This window comes from Cricetulus griseus, chromosome 7 (assembly GCF_003668045.3).
Source record: "Cricetulus griseus strain 17A/GY chromosome 7, alternate assembly CriGri-PICRH-1.0, whole genome shotgun sequence".
Taxonomy (NCBI): Eukaryota; Metazoa; Chordata; class Mammalia; order Rodentia; family Cricetidae; genus Cricetulus; species Cricetulus griseus.
In genome coordinates, this window is record NC_048600.1 from 18760223 (window position 1) to 18768551 (window position 8329).

The window sequence follows — 8329 nt, forward strand, 5'->3', positions numbered from 1 at the left end:
TCCTTCTCCCAACTCATAATTTAATCCCAGCCTCCAGCACCAGCAGACATAACCCATGACCAACCACATCAGCTGAGCACACTAGGAAAACAGGCAACACATAGCCATCACACTATGAAAATCCAGAGAGAAAACAAACCAAGGAACAAAATACCCATTCAAGAAAGAAAAACCCAGAAATCAGCATCTAGACCTGTAATCACCCCAAACCCTGATGCCTAGAGGCCATCGTCAGAACAGTAACAGTCAGTACAGTATGTCTCCACTAGAGCCCAACTATCCTATCACAGCAGGCCCCAGATATTCCAACATAGCTGAAGCACAGGAAAAAATACCTTAAAACCAACTATATGAAGGTGATAGAGATCCTTAAAGAGGAAATTAATACATCCCTTAAAGAAAGCCAGGAAAACACAAACATACACCCTACCACCAAAATAATGGAAATCAACAATCATTGGTCATTGATATCTCTTAAGGTCAATGCTCTCAATTCCCCGATAAAGAGACAGAGTGACAGAACAGAGCTGCAGGAGGTATCACCATCCCTGATTTCAGGTTGTACCACAGAGCTATAGTAATAAAAACCACATAATATTGGCATAATAAAAGGACATGATGATCACTGGAATCCAAATGAAGACACAGACAGAAATCCACACACCAATGGTCACCTGATTTCTGACAAAGAAGTCAGAAATACACAGAAAGGAAAGAAAGAAAGAAAGAAAGAAAGAAAGAAAGGAAGGAAGGAAGGAAGGAAGGAAGGAAGGAAGGAAGGAAGGAAGGAAAGAAGGAAAGAAGGAAGGAAAGAAGGAAGGAAGGATCCTCAACAAATGGTGCTGGTCAAACTGGATGTCTGCATGTAGAAGAAAATAAAAAAGGAAAAAAATCAAGCTATATATGGACAGAAGAAAGGGAATGATGGTCTTTTAAACAAACATGGGCCAATTAAGTATCAATAAGGAAAATAATGAATCATAACACAGGTTGCCACATACAGCTTAAAAGGAAAAGAAAACAACAAAGCATCCCAGAGACTCATGTTTACTACAACCTATCTCCTGACCTTTGGACAATCAAAGGTCACTAAATCAAGGTATAGTACATCTTAACCACAAAGGAGTTTTAAAATGCACCCTTTAGATTGCGAACTTAGATTCATCAACAGACATTGACAGTGAAAATATAGTCAGAAAATAGAGTAGGAGAAGATGCACACATACATATAGTCTTTTGGTTGTAATACTGTTGTTAGGATACTCTCTAGCAACAGGTTTGAATCTTGAACTCTACTCATGTATCATTATGCATCTCTCTGTGTGCACGGATGTGTACAGGTTTCCAGTTTTCTTCCACTCTGTAACTGAATTCATTTTCTTAATCTCTCTGTATAAGATCTATGTGAACAATAATTACTATTTGATGGGGTTGGGGTTGAACACGGGAACTTTTCTATGTTAGGAAATTGCTCTATCACTTAGCTACATCTTCAGTCCATATATTTTGTATTACCTCTGTGTAGTATGTATACATACAAAACAGACTTTCTCAACATGCACATATCCAGAGTATGGAAAGAGCACCTCCAAATCAGCAAGAAAGAGACAATCCAATTAAAATACAGGCAAAATATCAGAAGGGCTTTATAAAAGACAATGGCCAAAAGCAGATGGTTAATAACCATAAGGGCTTTCTAGAAGAGTCAAAGAATACCAATATGGAAACTATCATCTAGGCATGCTGGTTCTTGCCCAGAATCCCAGAATTTGGGAGGCTGAGGCAGGAATGTGGCGAGTTTGAGAACAGCCAGGGATACATGGTATAAAACTGTCTAAAAAACACGCACCCCCCACCACACCACACACACACACACACACACACACACAAACAAACAAACAAAAAAAAAAAAAAACACCTTAAGTATAATGCAGACAACAGGGGGCAGGTGTGCAGAAACACACAGGCACACATCTGAATCAGGACCGGGATTCTCCTGCTCCAGATTATGAGTTTCTTGAATATCAGATTAATGAGTTAGAAAATCAGGAATCCCAGACGATATCTTGCAAGAGACAAGCACTCACTATAGTTACAGTTTAAAAAATAAAAAGTTCTCAGGAACCCCATGTACTCTTGCTACATGGCACACCATACCAACACTTCAGTGCCTTCAGACAACATGTTATATCCTCACAGATCTTGTGGGTTAGGAGTTCTAAAAAGGTAGTGCAAGGTCAGTCTTGATTCAATCCCACGTAGGTTAGCTAAGAACATCAACAGCTGGCTTTGACTTGCTCCCTGGGTCAGGAGTCATCAGGAAGTAACTTCATTGATAACCCTAAATGGGTGCTCTAAAACAATGGGTTGTTGGTTTGGAAGACCACAACACATCATCCCTATCTAAGCTTTCCACATGGCCTATTTTGATAAGCTTTTGCAGTGAGATAGGCTGATATCCAAACCCAAGTGGCTCCTGAGGATGAGATTAAAGTTGTCTCACCTCTTAGGACCTCACCTCACTCGTCATGGAGCATTAAATCACAACACACTGATAAGCATTTTGAACTTTTAAGAGACAAGTGTACCATAGCACATCTCAGAAAGTAATCTGACATTTTGCCAGTGACGACCTTACCAGTTTCTCCTACATACTAACATCCCAACTTCAACAAAGCAGTTTGGGAAAATGTTGAAGGCATCTGGAACATAATTAGTTTCCAAAAGTGAGATAGGAGTTGATTAAAGTATTCTTACAAGAAAATAGCCAAACTCCAGAAAAAGGTAAGAGCACACTAAAGTCTGGAAGCTCCCAAAAGAACGCTATGTAAGAAACAAGAGCAAGGGATTTAAAAATAACAATTAACTACACAGTGGGATAAACTGCAAAGTGGAACCAGCAAAGAAAAAGATCAGAAAATGAGGATAGAGTCACAGAATTAATGGACTTGAATTAGTGGGAAATAGTCTAAAAATTTAGCAGTAGCCCAGGGACGGGTACTACAATTACAACCTAAAATTCACACAGTCAGAATTCCAGAAGAGATAACGTGGGGCTAAAAGAGTCACTTGAAGAAACAGTATCTGGAAACTTCCCAAATTTGAGAAAGACACAAATATACAGATTCAAGAAGCTTAGCAAACCTCAAGTTGGAAAAACTACAGAAATACAAGGCATGCCAAAGGGGCATTTTGGAAAACTAAGAACATGAAAGAAAGAAAAAGAAAGGAAGGAAGGAAGGAAGGAAGGAAGGAAGGAAGGAAGGAAGGAAGGAAGGAAGGAATCTTACAATCAGAGAGCAGCGACACATTATCTGTAATGGTGAGGAGTATTCTCATGCGGATTTCTCAGGAGAAACCACAGGGATGGAAAGGCCCTTCAACTTTATATGGAAAACAAGAAAGCATTCAACAGACACCAAACACTCCCACTTATGGCTCCAACATTTTGTTTTAAAGAAACCTTTGTGACTAAAGACTAGAGATTTTTCTACTTCCCCAGGTCTGTTTGGCTACACCCCTACCCCAGCTTAAGGGCATGCATTTAAAACTAAAAGCGCAAAGAAGGTTGGGTGGGTTCAACCGCAGACTATAAATCCTCCCACTGTTTATCATTCCGGACAGAGAACAGATGATAAGTAATAACATGAAAGGCAAGAGGTGAATTACTGATTCATGAAAGATGTGTCTCAACCTGTATTCTCAACTGTGAGGGGGGGAAAGGCGCCAAAGGTGAGAGTTTCCAACTATGGCAGGAAGAGTTCACGAAAAGCAGCGTGGACTTCAGATGCGTGGGCAGCCCCAGGACAGACTCTGACTCATCTCTAGAGGGCTGGCTAACGACGCAAGGACTCATCGTTTCCCAGGGAGCCTCTGGCGACCTAGCCACAGTAGGGTGCATGTAGTACCATCTTTTTCCTCACGGCCCAGCTCGGCGGCTCTGCACGAGGGATGATGGCAGCTCCGTTATCCTTGCACCGCGCCCCACCCTGCACGCCTGACCTTCCCCAGACAAAAGCACCCATGTATCGAGTAGCAGCACCTCACCTGTCCACTTGGAATGTGTGCACGGTTGTCCGCAAATGCCTGGCAAGGCTAACCCAAACCCGGAAGTCCCGCCCGGTCTGGACGTCACAACACGGCGCCGCTCGGGTCCCGGAAGTTGGCAACCTTAAAATGCTTTCTGAGCGAGGCCCGCGAGTGGGAGAGTTTTAGTAACAGCTTGTTTTGTATGTGGTCCCTTCCCAGCGGAATCGCTGAGAGCACATAGAGAGTTTCCCTCATTTCATATGAATTTTACCCGCTTTCTGTTCTTTGTCGTTTTTGATAAACTAGGTTTTCCTCTCCTATATCCTTTCTTGTGTTCTCTACAATCTGCCCCCCTTCCTTGCTTCCATTACCAGTTGCCTTTCTTCCCTTCTTCATGAACATAGGAAAGCTGACTTTCAGTTAACCTTAGCGGTAGTAGTCCGCTTCAGATACTCTGCACCTTAGGACAATGCGACTCTTCCAGGGGCTCTTTTTATTTAATACAAACTCCAAGATCGTATCCTCAGCGCTTGGTACATTGTAGGCGACCAGTGCATTTCTACTCTAAAAAGTAGAATAGCCGATATGGCAGTATTATATCCAGAAGACGTAACATAGAACTTAGAGACAAGAAAAAAAATCACAGTGATTATCACCCACACATGTAAATGAAGTTTTGCCCTTGTATTCAGTACCACGGAGATGGTGCCACCATGCAGCCGGCTGTGGAATGTAGAATGCTAAACTTCTTCATTACCCTTCTATGTCAGTTCCACTTTCCAAATCCAGTAAGTAACATTTAATAAAGATAGAAAAAGCCATTCACTGTGCTAAGAGTGTTTTCTTGAACTAATTTTAAATCCCCACAACATTTCTGTGAAGTAGTGTTAAAAGTGATCATTAGAGTCTGGAGATATAAATTCATAGAGTAATTGATTATGTTACAGTGACAGTATGTGATATGTACAAGGTGGTGTCCAAGTCGCCCACCACTAATGCTGTAAAGCTTTATTATAGGAAGTCACTCAGGTCTACTGACCTCCCCCTCTGACAGCAGGATGCATCTCGATGTCAATACAAAACAGAAATGGAAGCTGAGGTACAAGTCTGTGTCCATCTACTCCCTTCAAATCTCTCTGGGTATCTGTTCCATCCTTCTCTCAGCCACAGGCTATGTGACAGAATTCATTGACACATTAAAGTAACATTTCTTCTAATTTTTGTAATGCATTATAATGCATTATCTCAGGTGATTTTTGTCTCTGATGTCACTGAACCTGTGCCAGAAATAACCGAAAGTTCAGTCTTTAAAGTCACAACAATCTTTTCGGACCTTATAGATACTCAGGATTATGCCTATTCACCCACAGTGTAAAATGAAGTCTGGAGAAACTAAGCAACATGCTTAAAGTCAGTTGGGAGAGCTAGGCTCAGGCTGCTGGCAGCAACCTCTCAATTGTTCCTATGTCTTCTCTGGGCCTTCTACTTTTGGGATAGACATGCTTTCACTAATTAAGATGTCGTATTTTTGCACACAATGTTCCCTTTGCTACATGACAGACTGATGTGGCTTAGGTAAGTAGTTGAGTGGAGTGTTCTCCAAAGCCTGCAGAATTCATTCAGCATGTGTCATGTAAGCTGCAATTGTGGAGCTATTATATGTTGAAGTTTGGAAATAAGATACTCCTCCCTTCCCCATATGGCTAATGTGTTGAAAACTTGGTTGTGCCATGTAGCAGTGTTTAGAGATGGAGCCACTGAGAGGTGATTTGGCCACTGAATATCTGTTAGAAGTTGAGGACTGGTTCAGGGAGGCAGAACACTGAAGGAATGTGCCTTTGAAGGGCCTATCTTCTTTTCTCTCTGTGTGCTTCCGGCGTAGCTTCACAATACCACACACTCCCCAACACGATGCTGTACCTCACACAGGCAGAAGCAGTGGACCAAGATCTCTCAATCTGTAAGCCAAAATAACTTTTTGTTGCTGCTGTTTTTTTGAGACACTGTCTCTCTACATAGCACTGGCTGTCCTAGAACTCACTATGCACTCCAAGATGACCCCAAACTCACAAAGAGGCCTGTCTCTGCCTCTCAAGTGCTGGGATTAAAGGTGTACACCACCATGCCCAGCCAAAATAAGATCTCATCCTTAAATTTATTTTAGGTATTTTGGCACAGTGATGAAAAGTGACTGACACAATGTATGCACCTCTTTCTTTTTTGGATGCTTTTTTGTTTAACATCAGTTTCCAGTTCCCTTTAAAATGAGATTCCCTGTATGTCATTCTTTAACAATTTTAAGTAGAGTTAAAATCCATGTGCATTATTCAGTTATTTGTAGGTCTGGAGCTTTTTGAAATGAAGCCACCCCTTTGTGTTATTTATTACTACTTTATTAGTACTTCTTAAATTTTAGTGTAAGTAAGAATCACCTGGGTTGATAAGACAAAGGATAATTTAGTAGATCCTGGATGGAACCTAGAATTTGCATTTCAAACAAGTTATCACGTGCTTCAGCTTCTGGTGAGTGTTAGGCCATGTTTTGAGTAACTCTTCTCTCTATAATAATAGTAGGGAACATTCGTAGGGGTAAGGTGATAATTTTTATTTATGTTAGTAGGGATGTGGAAATATTGGTAATTATTATGTTTTGTAACATGTGTCTTACAACAGATGTTTCAGAATATATCTGGGGAAATAAATCTGTACTGCATCATGTACAGATATATAAGTCAGAAACTTAAACAATGAAAACATAAAATGACACCCCCAACCCCCAAAAAGGAGCTAGGACTCAGTATTGTAAGAATTGAAAGAACTTATGAAAGACAATGAAGAAAAGTCTCAACAATCTCAGAAATGAAGAGTAAATTGTTTTCCAATGGATAGTAGATGTAAACACAATGTGGCAAGAAGGAAGAAATGAGGGGCTAAAGGAATAATAATGAGAGAAAAATATAAGCAGGATTAAATCAAAAGTAATCGGACAGATGGTACAATGAGAATTTTGACCAATATTTTGGAAGAGACCAATGTTTAAAACTGAAATGCAGAAAACCTTTCAATATAAAAAATTAACATAAATAAACAAATAAATTGAAATCGTCCATGGGCAAGTTGACACAGATCAGTGAATTCTGAGATGCCCTCAAAACCCTAAGCCAATATCAGGAACAAGACAGGAAGATCTTTGTTCTCATGTGAGCAAGCAGATGAACATGGGATGACATAAGAAAAATTAGGTGGGCTCATTAGGAAAGCATGGGATCTCAATCCTGATGATCTAGTGGGAGATTAATTCCAGATGCCTTCTCATTCTGTCTCCTTTAGTCTGACCACCTGGTATCATGCAGCACTCTCCTTGCCCCCCCACTTGTCTAAATTCTCTCTCTAGATAATTTCGTCCAGTTCTGTGTATTTAAATGGTATCAGTAAGCAGGTAAGTCTCGGGTCCATTCTGACAATCCAGAACTTCCTCATGAGCTCCAACCTTGTCATAAGTCAGCCCATCAAACATCTCCATTTGAAAGACAAAGTGGTATTGTTAGTTAGTGTAGTCAATCCACAACTGTTGAGTGGAACTCCAAAGGTCAGATATAGATGTACCCCCATATAAAATGAAGATAGGCCCTGAAAAGCAGCATAGAGCTGGGTCAACTATTTTTTCACACCTTGACTTTGAATCACTTTAGACATCTATTTTATCATGCTTTGACCAAAGTCAGGTGGATGGAGGGTCGGGAGTGGATGGTGTGGGAGAATGGATGCCCATAGAGTTATGGGGAAGATGAAAAGTGACCTTTGAGCCAAACAGTTCTTTACTTCTGTGTGGTTCTCTGATACTTCATACTTGGCAAGGTGATGGCAACAATCAAGATGGTGTCTATGCCAACAACTGTGTCCTTGAGTAGTTGCTGCTACCTGTCATCTACTTGCTGTCTAATGAAGGACACATAATATGAAAAAGAAAGAATCTTTGTGGTTTGTTCCTAATATTCTTATTAATTATTGGAATGCAGTGTTCCCTGCCCAAGTTGTTGCAGAGGGATGTCCACAGATATTGTTTTTCTGTTTTATTTAATTCCAAATACCTAGAGGCAGAAAATATGACTAGCCCTGCTTGGCCTGGTGTCCAACAATTGTCAGGTCACCAATGACAAGTGCTAATGGCAATGTTGTTCTTCTGCCAGCATAAATGAAGGATCATAGTGAGTGGGACAGACATTCCATAAAGGAGTCTACTAGAAGCATAGGTTGCCATAAATTAGGTCACTGTATAGTGATTTTAGTGCCATGCTTC

At 40.7% G+C, this 8329-nt stretch overlaps 1 protein-coding gene across 3 annotated transcripts in view; it reads right to left on the bottom strand.

Moving 5' to 3' along the window:
- The window catches only part of Ldah (lipid droplet associated hydrolase), a 54837-nt gene extending 50708 nt beyond the window's left edge, over positions 1–4129 (bottom strand). For 2 of the 3 annotated variants that reach the window (XR_003486965.2, XM_027424604.2), the window contains exon 1: positions 4048–4129. The gene's annotated coding sequence lies outside the window, so the exon portion shown is untranslated. Of the gene's footprint in view, positions 1–3694; positions 3787–4047 lie in introns of those variants that run through there. The other variant, XM_035447641.1, reaches the window with a different exon arrangement.
- Between the last annotated feature and the right edge of the window lie 4200 nt (positions 4130–8329).